At 41.0% G+C, this 26,415-nt stretch overlaps 1 protein-coding gene across 1 annotated transcript in view; it reads right to left on the bottom strand.

Annotated features, from left to right (window-relative positions):
- Positions 1 to 26,415, bottom strand: part of orb2 — a 215,336-nt gene that overhangs the window by 51,382 nt on the left and 137,539 nt on the right. The gene's annotated exons all lie outside the window — the stretch shown is intronic.

Genomic DNA, 26,415 nt, shown 5'->3' with positions numbered 1-26,415 from the left:
GACAGTGTCAACTTTCAAACCCGAGTGATAACATGTCTATCGAAACATTTGTGAATAGTTTAATTGAGTCACACGCGAACATATTATATTCGGAGAAAAACTGAATAGCATTTCGATTTATGATGTTGATTAAAACGTGACATATATCTCTGTTGACTCTGGAGGCAAGTAGTGGCTTCCTTCTAATAACCAAAGTCGTTAAATCAATGTTGGATGACATCCCAGAAAGCATTTCTGTCCAAGTAACAAGACAGGTTTATGGCACACCAAGTCTGATAAATATTGATATGCTTACGCACGAAAAATCCAATAATGAAGTTGCTACGTAAAGGATGTAAGAAATATGCAAAGACAATTGCTCCAACAGGTACAGCCATAGCAGCTGAGATAATAGCGCCTCCTCGACATCATCTCCATTATGAATTTATTCGTATAACATTAGTCGGGTATTTTTAATGTCAGAATACGAAAAGTAATGAAGTATCAAGTAAACGATTAGGTACTGAGGATAAATTAACGAAGTGAGGTCTGGCAAGGTAGGGGAACGATTTGAAAGATGACTAATCCCCTAGGTGCAGCTGTCGAGTGATACTTTCGCTCGTATCAGAGCCGAACATTTAAGTCGTTAGCAACCGGACGAATATAAGAGAAAAGCTGCACTCTCTCGTGGCTCTTTTATTGTAAGAGTGTCTCCAATTCAACTCCAATTTCTTTTCGGATCCAAAAATAAAATCATGAGTTGTCTCTTCATGGGTTTCTCGCTAAGTTTAGTTAGGGATCTTGATCGACTCAAGAATACACGTTACTTAACGACCAACGCATCGAGCAGATCCCACGACAATGACTATAACATTCACAATTCATTACTCCCATTGTTTTGCCAGAAACAGATCCACGAGTTTCACACTTTTTTCGATCTTTTTGCTCCCTTCGTGTTTGCGATGATCTCACGTGACGACTCACATCGAAGACTAAAGATAACTTTTCTCATTGTTTTTTCATTCACTCGCTGACATGCTCGTTGTTTTTTTTTTCTTTCTTATAAAGATTCAAAATTCGATTTCTCTCATGATGATCCATTGATTCTCGAGGTAAAATGTATTTTGGGATAAACTACCTTCGTCTTTGCTAGTTAAGGAGTTCAGCATCATTCAAAGAACGGTTGATATTCACAATTTGTTGCAACGTTCACTAAGAAAAGAATTCCTGCACTCGCCTGACTCGCTCTTCGTTCACAATATTCTCGGACCGTCGAAGCAGCCTCAAAGGTGTTCTGTGGAAATAATAGGAATGTCGAAAAATAGTCTTGGAGCCTTTTTAGACATTTTTTTTTCTTACAGGATGAAAATCCTCTTGACGCATGTGAAAGGTTTAAAACTCTATGCAGGTGACATAAGTCAATATTTTCACAAGCGATTTCTGTGTACCACACTTTTATTAATGCCGAGTAAACACGTTTCCCAACGTTCGTAACGCTGCGACCGAATTGCATCAGAAAAGTATAACTCACTCTCGTAGCCCTGCCGAAGTGGAGTATTTCGTGAGGTGGCAATGCGCACGAAATGATCAAATTCGAAAAAGAAATTTCGGTGTTGAAGCCCTATTTCTTTTTACCTTCGGTATTTTCGTGTTGATGGAAAAACGGGCAGAAGCGGCGTTGATTGTTTTTATTTTTTTGGCACCGTAGCTCGAAATAAAGTTGGTTTTCTTCGACGTCCCGAGGAAGTCTCGGAGTAATGAGACTCAGAGACGTGCAATGACCGCGCTCTCGCAATGACTCACTTTTCCGTGTCGCCACGGTGAAAATACAACGGAGATTCACGAAACCATGACGATTTGACTTTTTGCCAAAGAGACCTCAGGGGGATTGAGGAGCGATCGTGGCTGGCGCGAAGTTTCGCAAACAAAAATTTCCAAACGTGCTTTCTCCTTGACACCTCGCGACCGCAGATCAGCAGCACGAGGAAGAGAAAAGAAAAAAATAAGTGCAACGAATCCTTCATCGATTTTTCCTTGACTTCGTTCCTCGCGCTGATTCGACGTAAAAATTTGTTTTTATACACGCGGCCTCAATTTTTTCAAGCTTCTCATTTAGATTTCCCTCGCTAAAGTCAAAGCTATAAAAAGCGATAGCAATTGTTCCCGAAGTGAAATTCAGCCTCGTACCTAATGTCGCTGATGGTGTCCCGGAATAAGAAAAATAAAAACGATTTCCAAAAGAGAAATCGAGGTTGAAGTTAATCCAAGTATTTTTTCGAATCGAACTCAATTATTCTTTCATTTTCACGTATATTAACCGCGTCCAAATAAACATTCCTTATTATGCAGGGTCAAAAAACATCGCCTCGCGAAGTTTCCTCCAACCTCTTTCTAAAATAAGATTCGAAACGCGATTTTCCTTCAGCGAGGTCCCATAAAGTACAAAAGCGCTTCGACAACTTCCTCGTAGAAACGGAGATCCGAAAGAGCCTTTTTTATTCAAGATGATTGTTTGTTCTGCAATGGGATGTCTGATCGAGTGTAAGCAATGCAATCGGAGCCGGCAATGCGAGGATCCTGCACGCTGAAACGATATGAAGTGGATGAAAGGATATGCGGAGGAGTCCTTCTTTGGAGCAGGTTCTGTCTCTCGATCCTTCGCTCCGAACTTTCGCCATTTCGCTTTCCATGCGTGATTTACTGGATCTGAAGATTGCAGTAAGGACTAACGAGGAGGGATTAATGGGCTCTGCTTCGGTGGTGATCTCACTCGCAGATCTTCGATATTCCATACACACTTTAATCTGGACCGCGCGAGTGCATCGGTAACTTCGATACGACAGTATACCCTATTGATGTATGTGTTTACTGGATCTACACACACGGGGATGCTGCAAACAAGAAGAAACGTCGAGACACGGCCAAGTAAAGTGCCACCCGGTGTAGCATCGCGATCGTGAGACGCTCGAACGCGGAAGCCAGTCACGTCTTACGAGGCTTCTCGATCGAAAGGATAGCGGCTACGAGAAGAACGAACCACAGAGAAGAAATCGGAGATCTATCGCGCGTAGGCGAGAAAACTTAGTAACACAAATATATAAGCAAACTCGAGTCTGCTGGGCGACACGAGCGATTCACTCGCGTGAACTTCAAGATCCGTGCTGGCATCATCGCGCATATGTCACTGTAATTACCAGTTAAACACTCCAGGACTTCGACAAATGACATGGACTCACTGAAAAATCAGTGAGGACACTTGAATCCCGGTGCTTGGATCATTCTGATAAAACTTCTCCAAAATAGCAGCGTCGTAAACTTCGTTACGTTCGGTTTCTGAGCTTTTTCCTCCCAACATGCCGCAGTTAAGATTCGATCGCGCAGAAGTCCCAGCGCTAACGAGGACTGACAGATGCCAATTATTTTTCACGACTCTTTTTAGCGAGATGTGAAGAATCACTTCACGGAGAAAACGATTTCGTTTTGTATTTTTTGAATTTTCCTATTTTTCGTCCCTTGAATTCTAAACAGCTTTATGTCGATGACAAAAAGTGATGCACGTGAGAACTATATTTTTGTTTTCGAGTGTTATTCATCATGTCAGCCTAGCATACTTACTGACAACTGCAAATGTATTGTAAATCACAAATTTTCACTACACGGAGAGAAAAAAATAGTAAGAATTACTATGCTGCCATGGTATCGGGGTTCTATATCGCTAATTTTGGAGGTTTTTACCAAAAACATTGTAATTTCCAAGTCAATTCTGAATGAAAATTTTTAAATTGCGTATTTTGCTGTGACAAAGGTTTAAACTGTGCTATTTTTTCCTACATAGTTAAGCAAGGGAACGTTGTAAAATTTATGTTGACTCGATGATGAACTCTGTCAAGTAGAATTATTATGCCGTTTTGCTATGCTTAGTACTGTTTTCACAATTGAAATTTACAGTAGTTGAACATGGTAAAATTTGAGGAGCTCGAACACAAGCATCGATCATACGCCAAATTGTTTAGAAATTTACTATAGTAAATAACAGAATTTCATTCGCGATTGCACGATAATATACCGGTATACATGTGTACCGATGTATTTATTTTGACATCACACATCAATTTTCATCGAGTCGCTTCACAAAAAATTACTATGTATGTTGGTAAGAATTAATAAATATTACGATATAGAACCCTACTTCTATGGCACCATAGTAGTTTTTAGTGAAATATTTTATCTCCATGTAAATTCTATAATAAATATAGGAATATACACCGAAATACGTGTAACATTTTACCATGCATACAGTTTTTTCAGGGTTGCCGTAGCATACTTAACAATATAAACATTTGTAGTGACTGAAAACATTTTTTGCTATGCTCATATATAGAGAAAAAGACGTTTGAGTCTTTTGAATAAAAGGTATGGGCATTGGTCTTTTTACTATGGTGGATAGAACAATTCTTATTACTGCCTTCGAATTAATGCTGCAACCCAGTACGTATATACTGTCTCCGAGATACCTTATTCCTAGTACTTTCCTGCAGAATTTTAGGCCTCGTTTTCTCCGTGTGGTTTTTCAAAATTTGATTGTACGGTGCACATAATTTTTGATGCACGTCAGAGAGCAATTGTAGGTTTGTGTAAAAAAAAATCAGCATCACGATATTTCGTGTATACAGAAGTAGAATTTTGTCGTTCTTTTTTCCTCTCTATTATTCACTTGCGCATAAATGTACCATGTGGTCTCGTATCGATGTTTATATATTTATAGGAAAGATCGATCGTGAGGGCGCCTCAAACGCGGAAGCTGACTCCTGCGGATCGGCCTTGGCGAATGGCACAAAACCGCACGAGAACATAGAGAATCCTTGCTCGGTTAGCGTAATCGACACCCCGCATGATAGCGCTTGCCGTTTCAATCATCGTGAAAATCACGAGATTTATCTCGGAGAAATCGGAGCTAAATTCGATACTCGAAATCAAACTACGTAACTCGATAGCATTTGATTTTTTTGGTTTCATCCAGAGAGTCGATACAAAATCTTTTGCCTGTAAATCCGTAACGGAATAATATTTATTCTCAAAAATAACGAAAAACGAGCTCGCGGCAGGTGATTTCCGCACGCATGAAAATGTCGGACGATTAATTGAGAAAAACATGATTAAATAATGTTGAAATAATGAGAAAAATCGTCTTCGTCAATGGCTGATCTGAAGGAGCAAAGCACAATAGAATAAGAAATGATTACACACGATCGATTGCGAGCGAAACTCGAACAAATCGGCACGCTGATTCTTATCTTAGATCCCTGGAGCTTTGCCACAGATAATTGAGATCTATGCCAGCGAATCGAACGGCGGATACACTAATATAATGGACGTAGAGTGAGTAATAATAGAATGTAATAATAGGTAGCCATGCTCCACAATTGCAGTTCGATAATAATCGACAGCCGACGAGTAACAGCAGCTAAGTGAAATTTCATTTCACAAAAATCATCGCGGATAATATTCGTAGAATTTCTCAACACTATGAATAATAGGTTGCAACGAAATATGTCTTGGAGCTTCGATTTACCGATGAGAAGTATCCTGAAATACGAGGAAGAGAGAATCGACCTTTGCGTGCAGGGAACGCAACACGTTGAAAGTTATTGCTCGATATCTAATAAACCCCAAGGTGAATCTTTCAACTCGCTGCGTAGAATTTCATCGACTGAGAAACAACGAGCAACGATATTTATATCCGTTGTCGTCAATCACAGATTCGAAAAAACGAAGAGCTGCCACGACTATTTGAATTTCACTGTCAATCCATCGAAGTCACAAGTTCATTGTGACTCATTTCAGGTCAGGATTTTTCGATGAGCATTTCCAATCACGCACTGACCGAAATTGATAAGTTTATTCCGCAAATAAACAATAACGAATAGTTACTTTTTTTGCCAAAGCTTTTTGATATTTTCTTGCGAATGAAGAACAAAGCTCGAAGCCTCGGGATATAGGACGTTCCACGTAGTAGATACTGAAGTATATTTTCTCAAGATTGAAGGAGCACTGATCGTGAGATCGTTCGAATGCGGAAGACCTCTATCAGGTTTTATCGAGCCCGCAACGTCTTCTCGTGAAAACTGATAGCCCGAGAGAATCGGCAATCCGTTGGCTCACAGGCGTGAGCTGCGGACAGCTTCGAGCGCTCATGCACCCAAGCATTTGAATGATGAATACTTTCCCGTCGTTACATCCTCGCATCGTACGATACTCGCGCACGCACCAACCCACAATTATAATGTACACCGACTTAATAGTTTACGGACGTTTATAGTGGCGTAATATTGTTATGGGGTTGACCCATCGCGTCATAAATAAACACATTGGAAAATTCCGTATGCAATCGACGTCTACACCGAGCTCTCAGTTCTCATTCGAACAAGCTATTTATATTTTATTGCCTCTTCACCGCACACTTTTTATATAACCTTTCATGCAGTACTTGGAATATATATTTTTTCAAAATCCACATTCAGTTATTCTCATCGTGAAAAGAAGCGTTGATAACTACACGCTGGACATCTAATGGATTGCCGAACGCATGGCGAGACGCGATGTAACGGAATAATATGAAGAGTCCCGGATGCATGGATCGAAAACATTATTTTCTCCACCTTTTTTCATGTAAAATACTTGCAAAATATTTTTTTGGAAATTTCACGCTATCCCACTAAAATGCACAAAATTACAGTCCCGATTTTCCATATCGGGAACAAAACCAGGGTTTTCCATAAAAAACTAGTTTTCATGGTCAAGTGGCATCGTCACTTTCTAAATGCTCGTCATACTTGCAATTACGAGAACGTAACAGCTTTTTTGTCTCGAGAAATCTGCATCGTTTCCAGATCAAAGTATTCGCTAAGGTTTACTCGAATTTCCTCGAAACCACGTAAAATAGTATTTTTTCAACTAAACTAAACATGAATAATACTCGAGATTTAAATGAAGAATGAAAACTAAAAATAAAATGTTCGCGATATGTTGCCACGTCGAACAGTGGCGAACACGGCAAACATTTCGCGACTTCCTCTATCTCTCCTTCATCGTGCACTGCATACACATAAATTAAATGTGTATATATGTATACATCCGAATTGAGATTGAATTAAAATCGTCGAGGCGATATACACGCTCTCGTAGATCTCACCCGCGCCGAAGATACGCGAATATAGTTCGAGTGTGCGCCAACTTATACAACCGGATGGCGTATGTAAATTATTGCCATGATCTCTAATGTCCGATAACATTCTGGAGTACGATCGCTAATGTCAGAGGTGGGCACTTTGTCAAACGCATACTAGCTCGATCACTGTTCATACGTGTTTGAATGTTGAGTGTGTCTATACGTTGGCACAGATCTAGTGTATAAAGTTGTAGTTTTTTTCAGACATTAGCATACGGACCCAGCTGCGCCGTGAACGTACGACATTCATCTGAGTTCTTCGATAAGGTCGCGCATCCGATGAGTTTAAGAGATTTATAAGTATAGACTGTGTGAAGTATTTTCACTTTGCCAATATGCTGACGATCATATTTGCATCGAGCATATTTAAATTGTTCTTTGTCGTATATTCCACGGTAATTGCGCTTCGTTATAATCACCGGTTGTGGTATCATTTCATATTTGGCCCATTTTCATTTTATTTGAATCAGCAGAACGGTACTTCGTAATACGAAGTGTCACCGCGATTTTGAAACGTTCAACGGATCACCAACGTTTTCGCAATCCTCAATCCGAAGTTTGGAGTCTTTAGCGAAAGACTTTTACTTTTTTTTAGTCTCCTCATGAAAAAAGGGGACTGGGACTACGAGCTTGTGGCGCTACCCGACGCAGATGCGATAACAGAAATGGATCGACCTGCGTAAAGTTCGATGCACTTGAAGAAATGTGAGAAAAAGACATGCGGAAAAGGCGCGGGAAAAACAGTACACCGGAGGAAATCGTCGGGAATCAGAGGGATGGAAGGAAGAAAAAAATTGCGTATAGTCCGACATGGCATGTTGGGACGGCCGTAACCGCATCGCGAAAGATTTCTGTGGTCATTCCAACGGCTATCGCGACACGTAGGAGCAAGCCTCGGCGGAACAGATAGTCGAGAAATTGTGACGCTATAATACAAACCCGTCGAACTTTAACGTCATTATAAAGATGGCTCGGCGCGATGACTGTGGCATTTGTCATGAGCGTGTCCCCCCGAGGTACCCTTCCCGCGAATCAAACGAAGACCGTGCAACGTATCTTTTGGTCGTTGCGTACATTTTACAATCGAGCATGCTACAGAGCGATCGATACACTCGAGTTTTTCGACGCTTATCGATTCAACTGATTTTTTCACGTAGCGATGCGAGACGCTAATCCTGTTTCACTCTATAATTCCATTAGATCGATGCTCCCCGAAAAATCTCAATTACGTCGGGTCGCTTCATCGGCCGGGATTCAATTATAGATAGGATTTTAGTGGCACAGATACGATATTTTCGGAACGCATTCTTTCCACGTTCTAATTATACGAATCTCCATTCGAAAAATTTATTTCCATATCCTCGTATTTGTACAGTCGAAATGACGAGATTTTCTCGAAGGAAGATACTGAGGATGCTTTTTCATCAAATTCTACGTTTACGTACCGACGATATGAAAGATAAGCAGCGAGAAAAATTGGAAAAACATGGTACATGCAAAATCGATCGTCTCTTATCGTCAAAGATGCGGAGAAGGTAAAGGAAAGCACGTTTGTAGAAAAACAATGAAAAGAAAAAACATCGGGGCGCTAGGAAAGCAGGAGCTCGGTGCACAAACGAAAAGATCTAGCGAGAGACGTTGCCACGATAAACTTGAGGTCATCGACGTGCCCGAGATCTCTTTGGGATATATTGTGGGACATGCGCGACCTCTTCTGACCGGATTAAATATACCTCTCTGGCTACCTATGCTCGGAATAATTCTCGTTTGCTTTACTTGCGCCCTAGTCTAGCTTTTGAGCGTGTAGAAATCGATTTGGTACACACAACTTCCGGAGTAATATCCAAGTCCGCTATTGTACAAACAATACTCTTCCAGAAGTGACTTTCTTTCGATCGTTTTTTATGGAATTCGCAATAAGATATCGATGGGATGGCACTATACCCGAGAGCTCGCGAGTCTCGTTATCTAGGGCGATTTTCCATTATTCAGTGTCCGACAAAAGAATATATTGTCACAGAAAACACGATTATTCGTAATTTTTTTTTCTTCTCAATTATCGTAAATTTGACTTTGAGGTTCTGGGCGCCTATGTTGGTTCGTTTATCAAATGGTGCCATTGATTTTTCGAGTAGAATGAGACTTTTTGGGCATCTTTCGTGCGTTTTCAACTTTCTACGCATCGTTGTATCGAGATCGAATTTTGAGGAGTCATCCGCTATCAAGTGTCAGCAAACCCTGAGAATTTCTGACACAATCCTCATCAGCACGGCTTCCTGCTTTCGCTCGTTCAGCTCACTTTTTGTTGTTCCTTTCTGTAAAACTTATTTTTCAAAGATGTTTTACTACCTCGGTGGTCTATCCGTTTGTCTGTCGTTTTCTCATTTAACTTTGGCTCGTCTATTCTTCCTTATATTCTTCTTTTCGTTGAGCATAAACTCGCCTATTCTCATAGCTTCTCCATGCCCGATCTTACTTCTACCTCATCTCTTTCGCCGTGGGAAAGCGATTCTTTGCGTTTAGACCTCGAGTCAACTCTCTCGACCTTAACGACCCGAGGATGCCACTCATCCACGGTAAACGTTTCTCGTTCCCGCCAGCACCACCTCGTTGTGGCTTAGAAGAGAGCCGCAAGTAATGCGCGCGTTTTTCTATATCCGATAAAAAAAATTTTTCAAATTAAAAAAAAAAAACGATAAAAATTAAGTCCACTGCCACGTCGCTTTTAATTAACGTTTGCATGGTTTTGTAATTGATTTATTCAACGCCGCGGAAACACGACAGGAATCGATAGTTCCTCCTCCAATGTAGCACACGTAGAATATTCATAAATTTTATTCGTCCAAACATTTCAGCGTGGGCGAGCTGCAAAATCGTCTGCGCCAATGATCCGGGGCAGAAAATCAACGTCTTCGGGAACAGGCGTAGAGCACCATAAATTCAACAACCAAAAAAATCACGAACCAAAGTTAAATGTCCGCTAGATCATTGACTCGTTTCTGCTCTATCAATTTTTATGACCATTTTTGTAAAAAATGAAACACCGATGAAAAATGATCTGCTCAAATCTGCACTTCCAACGGGTCATACTCGAGCTGCGTATCCAATTTCGTTTGGCCAGCATCAATGCGAATATCCGACAGCGCGAACGTTTGTTTATCTCAAACTGAATACGCGCGCACGTCGGAGGATTTGTGTTGATTGCGTTATCAAGATTTTCGTGAAAGATTTATGGGATGATAAAAAATTGCGCTAATTGCACGATGGCGGATGGCGATACGTTGATCAACGATTCCTGAATATTCTTTGTTAACATACGCGCAGATACGCGCTCCTCGGATCATCGTTCCCTTTCACAATTTTCTCTAATTACAGAAAATCTTTGGGACTCCATGTTACGCACTTTCCATTCGAGGTGCTTGAGAACAGTGAGCGATAAATAAATCCTTTCTGACGTATTGTAGGAGCAATCGTGCGCGCATACATGCATGAAGAAAGAATATATGCCATCGCTGGCGAAACGAAATTGTGAAGAAAAACGATGTAACAATGGATCTTGCAAATGACCGTTAATAATTGGGTTCGGCAGTCGTCTAATAGGATCTTGTTTGGTATTTTATCGGCTGTACTACAGGTCCACGAACGGCCGAACTTTCACGTCCAAAGTAAAGTGCACACGCGATTCATTGAGGTAAAAGTTAAACCAGTGTGAACAAAACCAGTATATCAGTAAAAACCGAACAAAAATAGCCTTTGAACACGAGAAAGACGAACGCGTTCTTGTACTCTCAAACACATTGCACATAACACGATCGTTTTCTTAAACGTGAGCGTCAATGATGAGAAAAATTAGTAATCCCGATGTAAAGTACGTTGAATGCGCTGGTTTTGGCGTATTCGCTGCGAAAATATTAGAAATAAATATCCTTGATCCTTGAGGCGATCAGAAAAAATATTTGCATGATTGCTGAGGCCCATTAAAATGAGCGCCTCGAGGGAACGTGTTCGAGACCGGTGCGCGCAAGTGGGATCTGTACGCAAATGGAAATAAATCGCGAGTGTTCTCTGTGTCGAGTTTCAAAAATAGATACACATTTCATTCCCAATTCTGACGTAGTCACCAAACATGTTTTCGCACCGAACCCCACTAAATTTATCACTGAGAAAGCACAGCTCCTTGCTGACAACTTTTATTTTTCCAGTTTCTACAGTGTTTTCAATTACGTCACTAATAAAATGAGGCTTTTTATTTAAATGAGCGTTGAGATGCTGCAGAAAAATGCGAGGGGTAGCATTCTCTACGAATTATCGCACGATCGAAATTTCTTGTGGTCAAAACTAACTCCGAAAAAATTCGTTAAACCTTCATGACGCAACTTTCCTTCGGAGGATCAATTCGTGAAATCACCTGTCCGGGGACGTGACTCTACAAGATGCTGCAGACTGTAACAGGATCTCGTAGGGTCAACACACTAAATTCGTCTTTTAATTCCACAAACTTATTATAATGATAGCGAAAATAAATCCTTCAAAACAAAAAAACTGTTCCAAGTTTTTCCAAAAATTTCTGTATAAAAATTTCGTTTCCTCTCTCTCCCTCCTTATCTCCAAAAACATCTCATAATTGTTTATTTTCCTGGCGACCCGATAAACAATGTGAGTTTGATCAAAACTGCGGATGTTTCGAAACAAAAACTACCTCGTTCGATATCACTCAATCAGCTCTCAACTGGAATGTTATTGTGCGTTACACTCCGAATCTCTATTGTCAAATAGCGGCGCGGCATGATTCATTGACCCCTGCACGTACGTCACTGTACTTCTTGCGAGCGAATTTTCATGCGTCTGTGACTGCGAGCGCGCCTGTAATCCTCGCTCGGAAACAGCTGTTTGGTATTATTCCATTTACGCATGTTCGAAGAGATAAGATTGTCTCGATTTTGGAGCAGGGAGTACCTTAATAAGAGGTGAATTCCGGCCTTCCGATGGTGATTACAGAGTCGTTGAGTTGCGAAGGCACTCGCCGATCGGAAGAACCGCCGAATCTTTTTCGTTCGTCATATATTATCGGAAATTTCGAGATTTATAATCAACGTCAGAAAAGATAAGAAATTATTTTTATTTCTTGTACAAAACTTTCTGGCTTATCTACCAAAGAATTTGCTCTCAATTTCCTGTTGCCAGAAGTCGCAGCGAATGGAAGAAAAAAAATCATCCGCATTCTGCTCCTCCGGTACGGAAGTGATAAAAAAAATGAGGAAAATTGTAACAAATCTTTTGTCAACTTCTTTATCAAAAAATGCACTCAGTTTTCTTCCTGAATATCTCTATTCCCGCACTTCCTTCAATCGTGTGTATCGCTACATAGTTTTTGATCGTTATACTCACGAGAATTCCTGTTCTGGTTCACGGTACATGATTGCAGCAAAAAGCGCTGATCCATCTGACTCTTACCTGCAACAAACAAAGGCAAATGGAAACAATTATTAAATCGTACTAATTTCACTCAAATCATAATAGAACGGGACTCTGAACAACTTGACGGAGAGATTATTTTCCCAACAATAAAATAAGCCCGAAACTTTCCAATTCGATCGAAGTATAAATTCCATTAGAAAAATGGAAATTCGAAAAACATAAAAATTTCAAGAGCCTCGGTTTCATACGGAGCGTTTTCCGGTGCGTGAATGCACCGAACAACGTTGCATTCCAAGCGTATAGAACAAGGGTAAGGTTACTTTCTCAAAAGTAGACACTCCAACTGCACAGGTGCATTAAAGGCGCTCTCATAGAGCACGAACTGGAGATATTCGAACGATGGGAAAGTCTCGATCTTTCCAACTAATTATCTTTGGATAAACGGCCACGTATGTGTAAGTATCCAAGTTCCATAAATCATGGATAATTAATATAATTGCAAGAGCCTCGTTAAACTTGCATTCGGTAAATTCAAAGATGCACATCGTGCGGAAGTCGAAAGCCCAATACGGTTGGAAGAGTTGCGAGAAGAAGTTTGAAAACGGCACGATTACAATGTGGAATAATAACCGCGCTATATTGGCGCTTTGCAAGCGCAGCATCCAAGTCAATAACGTTCATATACGTATAAAGTTTATTCATTCGAGTTAATGTTCAAGGAAGAGCGATACCGTTGATGCCGACTGTTGCGCGGTTCGATCGCATCTCATTCGGTCGAAAGATGCTGCGAGCAAAAGTAACGTCGTTGCGCGGGTTCGCTAGAGGCCAAAGACATGTGTTTGAGCTGCTCTTGCTGCCCACCGCGTGAGTAATGCAAGTATGTAACGTGTAACGAGTAACGACAGATGCTAGCCGAGGAAGCTAGCCGTCTGCTCGGATGATTTGCGATCTTGAAGCCATTCACCTCAGACACAAGTCCATACAGCGCCCACTTTCGTACCTATCATGGCCACTGCTTCAATTCTATTCCTTTATTGTCCTTGCCCGTCGGCTTCGTTAACTCTGTGCAGGATTCACTATAGGCTATCATCAGAAGCCTCGACTCCTTTGGATGAGCTCCTTCCTTCATTTCTGCCTGAGATTACACGTTGATGATGACGCAGTGGGAGAAAAAGGAGAATCGTCGGATCATGGACATTTCGGAGCAGTTTTCTCCAGCTGAATTTGGAGTTTCTAAAAAATTTGTACCTTTTTACTGGGAAGATTGTCGAGACAGGGGAGAATGGATGCTGAAAATGAGCTCCGGCTTCTTATTGTAACGGAACAGATTTGTGATGAGGTACAAAAATTCCAATGTTGGCACTAAGCTGCAGATCGTTACTGGCGACCACTCGTAGTTTCCATTATATCCAGTGGTATCGTTCGAATGTTCAACGATATATAGATTTATACGACAATGTCGTTGTGCTCTCGGCTGGACTGCGGCCAACCGATCAACGTGCCTGGAAGAAATCGAGCGAGAAGCAATGTCGACGCCACCGCGACGCGGTCTACTTAGCAGCGATTAGAAACCACGAAAATCTCTGGACTCAAGGGGAGGAAAAAGTAAGTGGAGAAAATGATGAAAAAACGTCACCTGGCCGCGCGGTGAGCGCGAGAGTTTCGACGTTATTATTTCTTTGCGTATACCATGACGAACGGGGCTCGGCCGAACGAATCAGATTTTTATATGCTGCAAGTTATCGGGGACTCGATGACGATCGGGATCGTTAAAAATGGGATTAGTCGAAGCAATTAAACGATCTTAAACTCGATGTGACTAGCGACAAGGAAATTCGTTTCACAATGGATTGGAAAAAGATTTTTTTCCAAAGGACAACATTTTCATCTTTAATTTAATCTTCAAAAATGAAGATTCGGTGTTCACATTAATCTCGACAATAAAATTGATGCATTGTGAATTTTGGAACGATCGCAGATCATAAAACGGTGTATTCATTACCGAGAATGTGAACGAGTGTAATTGATATTGTGCCACAAAAAAAATCATTTAAATGAGGATTAGAAATCGGTAGGATGGGAATCAGCCAGGTGGAAATGTGTGACAACGAATAAGAACGAGACAAGCGTGCGTCACATATCCAGCTTCCATGTATCATAACCTCATATGCACTAATTGGAAGATGCTTCGAAACGATAAAGAGAAAGCTCATACTCTCGCGTCATACGTTTACAATCTGTATCTACGTCGGATGATTGAAAACACTCGAAGAAAGCAAGCTACAAATAAAGCGCGAATGTGTATATGCGCGCATTGTCGGCTCTTGTCGCGGAAGTAGAGAACAAACTTTTCGGTAAAAAACTGACAATACGATCGTGACAGATGGTAAAACAAATGTTTAAGTTTCTTTAATTACCGTGTTTGCTCAGAAGGCGCAGGGCAATGATTCACTCAACGTATCAAATTGCCACTCGACTCGCTAGAAATCTCCGCATACTTTTTTGCGTAACAACGAATATCGTAAGATTCATAGCTGGTTTTATAACGAGATGAAAAAAGTTTGTGTTCAGTTGAAAACGTCGGTGAGCTATCAATAACATTGCGGATTTTTTTAAACCAGCATTATGAGGACGGAAAAAAAACATCTCAAAAAAATAAACAGATAAATTTGTATGGGACAGTCGACGCTAAATCGGCGGCTATGTGATTTTCGCAATTCTTTTCCGCCCATTTTTATTCTCTTTTCGTGCTCATATACTGGAAGAACCTCGTTAAACTTTTCTGAAATGATATCATTTCGACAAATTGATCTGTCAGAAAACGCTGAAAAAATTTGGTCTCCGACAGGATGAGTAAATTGTTGAACGATAATACGAACAAGTACTGATAATCAATTTTTTACACAAGAAAAAGTGATTTTATCAAGAAAGTACTGGGCTTAAAACTGCATCAAGCGAGTCATGAATATTTTGAAAAATCATTTCAAACGAAAGAACATTCTAAGAGAAAAATGTTGACTCCTCACTAGTTCGATTTGATCGATTGTTAAGCGAGATTTCTAAATAAATAAAGATGGAGTGAAACTTTTTCAACAACTTTCGAATTTGATCGAATAAGAATTCCAAAAAAAATCGAGTTTTTCCCATGGAGCTCAAGGAGTGAAATAAAAGTGAGCAAAAAATACTGCACAGACAAAATTATTGGCCTCTTTGGTGTAGGATTCCCCGTACAAGTGTACGTTGAAACGAAAATAGCACAAAATTCGTTTATCTTTTTCCACGAAAGACTTATTTAAGAAAAATCCTGACAATACAAGCAACGCAGGAGTAATTTCACGGGACTTATTGCGCTTTCGACAAATACTAGAAACCGAGTTGTTAATAAGCTATGCAAACAAATCACTTTCATTAAATGTACCGTGCGGTGCGATTCGAGGATGGTGTTCGCGCATATACATCGAAGTAGCAAAAGTAATATTCGCGACCTCGGTCAGGCGTTTCAATAGGTACGTGATACTTCTTCTGTTGTTGCAACTGAGAAGAGGAGTCGCAACGACATGGCGAATAAGCCATATAATATAGCGGAGGGAAAATTCACACGGCGATATTAATGCAAGCGTTAATGAAGTCTCGCATAATTTAATCTTAACGGATAAGAGGATTTTACGAATAAATCCTAAGCTTATTCTTACATACGAGTAATTGTGACGCGAAACATGGTTTTTACGTATACAGCGCAACTTGGCCGATTGGCGAAACATTGCCAAGATTATTTACGGAGGCGAGGTGGAACAGGAACATGATAAAAAATCTCAATGAGATTTTCACCGCAAATTATTCTGCAACGGTTTCATAATCGTTCATGTAAATTATATTTTTCTCGCTATAATTCAAACCGCGCAAACGATCACCAATTTTCCAATTCTGTTCTGTTTTAATTGACAGTTCATCAACCAATTTTACATACTGAATAAACAACGAGTTAGTGATCAGCATCTATTTTTTCTTACTGCGAATGGAGCAATATTATACCATTTCATTTAAATTCATCGATCATGATCATAATCATTGGGAAAAATCGTATTGAAATATTGTTGAGTAATGATTTTTTTCCTTTTCTCTCGCTCTCTCTCTACCTCTCCGATACCGACTGAGTCCTGATGTTAAAACACAGGGCAGTACTGTGGACTGTGGTTCGACGCAACGAATGCGAATGAGCAATTTCGCACAGAAAAGGAATGACTGTTTTACGACTTACTTCCATCACGATTCTTATTTCTTTGCAACATCTTTATTCCAATCCCAATGGAAAATATAAAAAGTATTTCAGAATAAAGTGTTTTTAGCAGCTCTTTTTTCGTGGTGTTCGTCAAAGTGGGATCCTACCACAAACCGCAATGCGATAATTATCATCACGCATACAGACTGTACGACGTCGGAAATGTTAAAGAAATCTCTGAAAGCTCCATCTATTCTTATACCGATTCGATGGAAACCGTTTTTATTCCGCTGACACTGAATCTCCAACAAATTGAAAATAGAGTGTTGTACGGTATGGAAAATTGAACAAATATTAGCCGATGTGAGAGGGTAAAAAAATACGAAGATGGAATAAATAGCGATGCGGTGATACGTTCTACGCATGAGCTGACCTCGTCATCGCTGCAATCGATTGCTCCTCGATTACCAGATTCCGATAAAAATAGTAGCTGCTGCAACGAAACGGCTCCGGGCACTTTGCGATAATCGATACCGTTTCGAGTGCACAATTTTGAATGAAGGACACGGAGAATCGCGAGCATCGATGCAGCCGAGTTGTACCCATGCACAGGAATGTAACACGTAGGCGGACGACATCTTTGATAAATGGTCAGCAATTTTTACGTAGTGCGGAAGCGAGTGAAAACGTAATAAACTGTACATATTTACGACCAATCATTCATTTCGGTAAAGTTACATCGGTAATTTGTCAACTGAATCGGAAAGCTTGGAATTTCGGTAGTTTATTGAATTCTCCAATTAATTTCATGCACAACGACACAAGTTGAGTTCCTCATTTTAGTGTATGGAATTCAATCGCGAGGCATTTCAATCGAGAACGCTAAGCAGACGGTTCTGTTTGCTATTTCTATGAAGTCTGCGTTGCAATAAACCACGTGTCTCTATGCGAAGGCCTGCTCCTTTGAAGCCTTGTAATAGTTGCATCAAAATGCTTTGCTCTCAAACGCGTGCCACACTCGAATGAAACGTTGACGTGTCCGTGGCTACACTAATTAACACTTTTTCATACACCGCGCGCGCACGATCATCCAAGACACGCTGGAGACACTTTGTTCCGTTCAATTTGGAACATTTAATTTGAGTAGTGAAAGAAACAGAAGGAAATCCGAAAGAGAGAGAGAGAGAGAGAGAGACGATATATCGACGACGAACGACGAATCAATATTCGCGGCGTATGCGTCATTAAAGAGCCTCATACCTCATCACCTTTGACTCGAAATAATTAGACTTTCCTTGGCGTCGAGTTGCCGTCAAAAGCGAACCGTTACGACGATATGCGGTAAAAAGCATCAGCGTCTTTTGACGTCTGTATTGACGACCTTTTTCGCATAATTTTATCTCATTTACTCAAAATGGATGATGGCCGAGTCGATTTGTGGTAGTTTATTTCACAATGATCGCCTTTTGAAATCTGTTATTCATCCATCGCACTATCGGCGAGTGTGCATGCCTGCTGCCAATACGGGAAATCCCAAGTTTTTAAACATTATTTAATTACCGTCTGAAATGCATGATTAATTAATCGTTAAATACATGTTTATCAGCGATCAATCATCTTAATCACACGTTTCTTCAATTTCATAGGCATAAGAATTAATTGATTGCTCGATCGTGAACAGCAGGTCGCGGTGTCAGAGAATCGGCGTAACAGAGAGTCTGAAATCAACACTGCGATTTTTTCGCCCCGGGGCATCAAACCAAACGGTTGCTTGGGCATACCCGCGCGTTGGTGAAAGTATTCCATAATAATAATCGATTACTGGTCGGTGTACGCGAAAAACGACAGTGGGATACTTATTGAGAATTCCTCACAGCTGTAAGCGCTCTGACTCAATGAGCAAAGATGTTCATATAAAAACGAGTTGGACGATTTTTCGCTTACCAATGTCCGCAACCTACCGTCGTTGCCGCGAACTAAATTTTCTTTTATTCGAAACGAATTCGAGTTCAAAGTATTCCGCTGAGTCCGTCAGTGTTTGATCCTCAATCGGGTTTGTCTTGCGCGTCATCGATGCTATTTGCAGTGAGAAGAACATCAGCAACGAATTTGAAAAAACTGCAAACCACAAAGATGCGAAAACGTTTTCGAAGCCGCGTCCAGACTTCGAAATATCGCCATGATAAATGGCAATAACTCTTCACATTGTTTTGACGTACTCCGTTTTTTTTACGGCCAATAAAATAACCGAGTTAGAAGCTATTGTCAAATGTCGCGTTCGGCCGCATCTTGATGCACGTCGCCAAGGGAATAATACAAGAAAAATGATAAACGTGGAGGTTGGCGGAGGATTTGCGATTAGTCTGGCATGATCGGTGGCACAACGTCGTCGACGACGACGCGAGCCACGATACGGATGTGCATATTAACCCATTTAAGAGCGTTACGTATGACCGCGATGCGTGTCACGCGTTGTGCGCGTTGATGCTGCCATTGCCAGCAGGCTTACTATGTTCGTATGTCATGTTATTGCACGTGTGTGCGTGCATATTGTTGTACGCACATGTACGAAGAGGATGGAAGAACGCATGCCCGTATAGATGTGTATTGTGCTGCTGTTATTGCGGCTCCGTGATGTTTCTCTCGAGAGCATGCGAGCAGAGCACCCACGTCACACGGAGAGAAAAAAGAGACTCGACCCAAAGGCGGAAGAGCATTCGAGAGCGATTTGTTGCGGTCAGCGGTCTTCCCGTTGGTTCTTCCTCGCTTTAGTGACGTAACGCACATGCGTCTGAGGAAACACGGGCACAAAAGCCCACAAAACCATACCTTTCTTCCTCTATTTTCTTTCATTTATCACCGGCTTGTGAACAGCTCTCGTTGAAGGTGGAACGATTTGTCGGCGTGAAATTTCTTAGAGGCACACACATACTTAACAGGGGCAACATGTTGATCGGGTACAATGCAATACGAAATTTAAATAAACTGCGAGTTCAAGGCTGATGATGCATTGAACTAGAGACCCAACGGAAATATCATTTGGCCTCTCAGCAGCTCAGCCTCTTTGAGCCCTACTCAGTTTTAAAACTCCTCACTATAAACTGCCTCTTTATGAGCTTAGCAATTCAATATTGCACGTAAGGCTAGAGTTTTACTGTTCAACTTTATATTCTCAGGTCAAGTGAGGAAAAAGGGAGAAAAGGAGTGTGAAAAATCGTTGGGTAAGGTCCTGTTTACGCGATGCTTGGAATAATGATACTTCGGATCGAGGGAAAACCTTGACACGAGAACTTTGTGTAGAAATGAGGATTCGAGTGCTTCAGCATTCACACTTTCAACTCGTGGAATTGAGGAATTTTCGATAATCTTCTGGCTAATTATTTTGTTCGATATATCGAAAGCTCTTCGAATGATCCTGCATCACTGTTCAAAATATATACGAATATACTTCATGACTGAAATTAACGATGAATTTGCATAAGATAAAAATGACTCATTTGTGTACGAGCATTTTTTATGCAAGTCATTCGATTTTTTTATTTTTCTTCAAGATACATTTCAAGTGCCACTGAATCCAAGGAGCGGATGTGCTTCATGTTATTTCTAATAAATTCCAGCTCCCGGACAGCTCGATTTTTAATCTCATCAAAAATATCAATCACATAATTCTTTATGAAATCCTGAGCCGGACGTGACCGATGCGAATGCGTCGAAACCTTTGGAATACATTATTCGTGAAGCGAACGAGAAAGACGAATAATTCTGAGTGGAAAGTACAGAATCGAAAATAAATGAGCTTATGAGTGAATATGACCTAATGCGAATGAAATGATTTTCTAGAGCGCACCTTCCGCTCTGCCAAATATGTGTTTAATCGCTGTTTCATCATCGTACAATAAACGTACACAATTTAATGTAATTGTCGTATTCCTTTAGTGTAAAATCACGAGGTGAACAATCTCGTAATTTGTATGCAGCCTACATTTAACAATTATTCCATATATTCCTCATAATTATCGGATATTTTCTCAATTTGGTGTATTCGGAGATGCAAAAGTAGCATAATGTATTGTAGAAAAAAAACTATTAAAGTTACAGGGAATTTACGCTGTTCAATTAAGGTGTCTCAACGTATAGAAAAAAAACCATCTTCAATTGGCACAAAAAACTTTTGAGAATGCGGTAGCCAGTGCGAATAATCATCTCGAATAACGATGATATATAAATGAGTTTGAAGAAGATGGAACAGAAATATGGAAAATAAAACAAACGAAGGCACGAGTGTGAAACGAAGGGTAAAGCTGTTTGGGAAAAAAACCTCTTAAAATGTATTTTTTAACTGCGCAGTAGCAATGTCTCGTGCTCGCGTTATCATTTTGAATACTTGCTGATAAGACGAGTACACGATGCGTAGACTAGCCGGTGCGATTATACGCTTGAAACTTTTGCGAATAAATTCATTATGTATCGAAACATCTCTTCGTTGGAACGAAATAAATATGTAGATTGTGTAAAAGGTTGACTAAATATGGGGATTCTGGAAACGCAGAATTTCGTGCTCATCTTCAGCAACGACGAATCGTCGATGAGACGGGTCAGGAATTATTTTGCTCTCAGCAAACTTGAAAAGTAAATCATTCTGGTTGTGTTATAAAATCATCAAGAAATAGAATCAATTGAATTTCGTTAAATTCTATAAATAGCTCAGGCATTTCAAAATCTCGCTCATTACCAGTAGTGTTCTAATTTTCCTTACGAAGATATACTAAAAAAGCAAATAAACTCACTCCATGAATTAGAACACAAACAATCGTCAATGGGAGCCCGAAGCAGTAGTGCCGAATTGAGGTGTTAATATTATCGACAAACGCGCACGTGAATGCATTTTTTCAATCACACGCGACTCGTATATTTGCTCACGAAAAAAAAAGCGTTCGAAAAATGCAGGTCGAGCGTAGAAAGTGTACGCGGTTCGGGTATTTTTTCGACTGGTTAGTGTCTCGCCGCGAATGAAGGGAGTACAAATCGCGCCAGCTCTCCTCGAAACGAATCAGGAGAAATGAATAAAATGTATACGAAACGGGTTACCGAGCTCTCTCGCAGGCGTTTTAAACTCGTGTTACGTTCGAAAAATCCTTGCTGCTGAAGTTTCAATGGGGCCTCGAATTGATCAACGAATCATTCGTATTACTTCGTACTCTCATTATTTGGATTTCTTATCTGAGAATTGTCGTGGATTTTTAGGCTCGCGAGGATTTCTGCAAGATAAGCAAATGAGCTCGATATAATGAATTTCAATTACGTAATTAACTAAACTAGAGGTCAAATGTTGGGCGCACTGCGCGCGACGATTTATAGTTAGATAGAAGAACGCAAGCTCGACGCAAACCGTTTCGGCTTTATCGTCTCTGCCCCGGGCATCGATAGTTACGCGCGTACGAGTAAAATCAGCACTCGTTATACATATTCATGTGGTATATAAATAATATACGTATGCAGATACATCCTAAGCATTAAGAATGGTTATACACGGCTCGAGAGGATAAACGGGCCGTAAAAAGACAAACGCGGTGTGAAAGCCCTCGAAGCTGAAGAGTCTTTGGCTATTTAACGGATGAAAGCTGAGCAGTTGTGTCTGTGGATGACAATAAAAAGTGACTCAACGTCAAAAATTATATTCGATGGAGTGAAAATCGAATGATTTTATGGGTTATCGCGAGTAGAAAAAGCAACGCATTTGAAAAGTTCATCGTTTTCGATCGGATTTCATTTTGGCCTGGACGAAAAAAAGAGCAGAATTATTCATTTCGTTGGAGCAGTCTTGTATCCGATTAATCGATTCGTAGAGCGGTGAAATTGTGAACGATTAAAATTAGCATGAGACTCCCCCGAGGGGAAATTGAACAGATGAAAATTCTTTCGACTCGCATATGTGCCAGCTCCGATGAAAATTCGAAAGATGACGTTGTTGAACGGAGAACTAATAAATCCTCGAAATTTAATTGGCTGGATATTAATTCACGGAGGAAGAGAGTGGTGCAGTTTGAAAAAGTGGAAAAGTGCAGCGTAAGCGTAAAAAAGCACATCGCTAGCATCACCCCATTGAAGTGGTCTTGGAGCGAAAGAAAAATACAAATATGATAGAAAGACGAATGAATAATAAAGCTGTTCCAGAAGAGCGAGCGTCAAAACAAGCTTTTTCATCGTTTCGATCCCCGCGCGCGCTCCAACTTTTTTGTTCAATTTCTGTTTCATTGGGGCAGCTTAAATTCAGTTTTGATGCTAGGGTTGGGGTGTGTGTATCGCTTGGAAAAGTTACGAATACAAAATGAACCTATGAGCGTGCACGCGCCCGGATTTATCGGCTCGTGGCTGAAAACAGCCGATGCGGGATCCTCTCATATTCTTTTTGTGCAACCCCTGAGGGGGGGTTAAACAAAAAATGGCAGATCGTTTGGAGCGGAGGAGAAAAAAAACGAAATGCATCTGTTCGTCCGGGCTGAAAATTCATATCAATGGCAAAAAGTCTTTACCACTCTGGCGTCATTTCGAAAGAATGAATTTCAACAGAAATCGCCTTTTTGTATGATGAAAAACCCAATAAATGAATGAAAATATGGAGCATAACAATACTGCGTGAAAAAAGTGGTAGAATCCTCAGGGACGAAAAACTTTTCACCATTTCCACCAAAATTTCTCAATCACATGAAAACTGATGCACACACTCTCATTCCAAGAATCACGTGCGACATTGAAATTGCTTTTGAATTACTATTTTTTCGCCCAAACGCCGCGCGCGCGCGGTAGTGCACGCGAAGGCTGCTTTTTCACAGTGCAAGAGTCAAGCTCGTACCTTGTCCTCGGTAAAATATACCCGTGAACGGGATGACCCAGCACCAACGACGCAACAACATACCGGTTACGATTGGATAAGCAATCGTTCCTTTGGGTATATAGAAACATTGACGACAATAAATACATGTGAATGTAGAGCCATGCATTCCTCAATGAGAATCGTTGCTTGCTTCATTGTGCTTGCTCAACAATCAATGAACAGTTGAGCGCACCTACTCATTTTCATGCTTCTTCTTCTTCTTTTTTAAAATTTTTTTTTATTTTAATATATTCACGTCATTGGAATGGTCGGCGAACACGCGAATCACCTGTTTATATATTATCAGCTAAACACGTGGATACTGTGATAACGTATCCGCATGAGTTAACATTGAAATTGAAGTTTGCACGAATGTTTTTTCATCCTGTCTGTAACAGAAAACTCGATTTATTTTCATCATCATTTTCATTCGTTCGATGTTTCTTTGCTCGTAATTCCAGAATTATTCGCAGTGTGGGCTCGAGATGATTTGGTAATAAATAAAATTTGGTAATAATAAAAAGAGCGACGTTAAAAAAAGCGTACTTTGAAAATGTTGTTTATGACGTGGCGAAACGTCGCAATATCCTGCCAAACTTTGGGGCTGGAAACTTTCAGCTTCCTTCAACCATTGAAAAGACAATTGAAGACGAATCTGTAAATTGTAGTGTCTTCGAGCGACGGAATTACGCAAAGAAGCAAGTATGACTGTAGAATCGTCCAGCGAAAAATCAGCCCTCCGAGAGTCTCCTGTGCAGAGAAAAAAAATCCTACGAGTGGGCCTCCGTACAAAGGCACTTGTACTTTACGCTAAGCGTAATAGATAATAACTTTCCGCTATGCCGGTAAGGTCTGTGAGAGGACGAAGAAGACGGGCGATCGGGCAAACTCGGCCAACCGGAAGTGAGGTACGCGCACGCGCATCCTACCGTTACGAACGCGTGCATATACGGGCAGAGGCAGAAGAATAATACGACGACGATTTCATGGTTACACGGGGGAGAAAATTTCACGATGCTCGAAATGAAAAGCAGCGATTAGGAGCTGAAATACTTTGGAACCGACGAGAATGCACTCGTCTGATAACGATCCCCCCAAAAATGACGGGCGTTAATTACACGTTCGCAGAACAAGCTCTGTTTAGAATTTGGAAAAACTGTTTGGAAGAGACCAACAGCAAAGGCCCCTCGGATCTCTGATACGAGAGGCGAGCACGGAATTCCATAAACACGATTATATCTCATCTCAGATAATGCAAAACTCTCGCATCCGCGCATCAACATATTTCAACGCGTACACACAAATTCGTATACAGTAAGACCCCGATTTTTTACAATTCCCTTGATTCTTTGCCTCCTCCCAATGTCGTTCGACCAGAGAGCAACAGTGGCTCTGGGCGTCGCTTATCCCTACCACCGTCATCCAACACGGCGCAGTCGGTACGCGCGCTTTTGTACATTACATACGTGTACGTAACCACGTAAACCAGGTGAAAACATCGACCCGAATAGCAACGTTTTCGCAAATGGGGGAAAAAAACGTTTTTACTGTAACACCAAAAACTGTGAATTCTCGAAAGACTCGACAATGAAATTCCAGAGCGTTGAGCCCCCTTATTTCTAAAATGTTAGGTTACTCTACGTTTTTTTCATCCACGCACAGCCTTCCCGCTACGCGCACGCTCCCAATTATTCGCACCTTCCCATTACGTCTCAAGCCACACTTCCCAGCCGAACCCCCACTTTTTAGCAGTCTTCTCCCCAGCCGGTAAAGAAATCGGGGTCTTACTGTACATTTTATGACGAGAAGATCCGAGCCAAGTTGGATTATCTCACACTGGCTCTTCCCACGTCTCGTTGCTACCTCGATCGAGTTTTATCATACACGTTTCGCATAACCCTCCCCGCCCATTCCCCCGGTACGAGACTTCCACCACAAAGAGCGCCGGCATCGATAAATACACGAATACACACATTCATTGACCGCGAGGTATCTGCATAGAGCATAAATATACATGTGTTGTTGCGTGGAGTGACCAGGGGCAAAACGTCGATGGAGGAAGTGAAGGTGGAGAAGGCTGTGCGTAAACAGGAACATGTGTGCGGTGTAGGGAGACTCGTGTTGTGATGTCGCGGCTACCGTAACTGATAAACTCTCGTGCATGTGAGCATCGCGTTTATACATGAAAGAGTTTATCGTGGTAAAGAAGTAGAGGGACGAGCAGGACCGTAACGAAGAACGATGTATAGAGCTTGATGATGATACGACTACACAACTATCTACCAACTAATATACCTCGGAGGCTTCACGTGCATCCGTATTACACGACACAGACTGGTCGTCGTGCCCGACGAGCCGAGGCCATTTATCTAAATTATGCATGTACGTGTACCGATGCTCCGAGGGTTTTATGCGATTGTTGTAACTAAAACACGGCCCGACGGGAGGACTGCGAGAAATTTACTAATGACCGATTATATTTTATCTGGTTGAAGGACGCGCGCACGAAATATGCTGAGGGAATAAGCGAATTGAGGGAATTTATAAACTCGATTATTCGTCATCGAATGTGGGCTTTTTGCTTGATTCTGGAGAGGACGCTGTCGCTCATTGCTGCTTCTCGTTTCCAAGTTATTTTCTTTTTAATGGATAACGCAGTGGGACGGGATGCGTGAAGTGAAATTTCACTGGAAATCA

The sequence above is a fragment of the Venturia canescens genome, chromosome 2 (assembly GCF_019457755.1).
Source record: "Venturia canescens isolate UGA chromosome 2, ASM1945775v1, whole genome shotgun sequence".
Classification (NCBI taxonomy): Eukaryota; Metazoa; Arthropoda; class Insecta; order Hymenoptera; family Ichneumonidae; genus Venturia; species Venturia canescens.
Note: the sequence above shows the minus strand (reverse complement) of the source record. Positions and strands in the feature narration are given on the sequence as shown.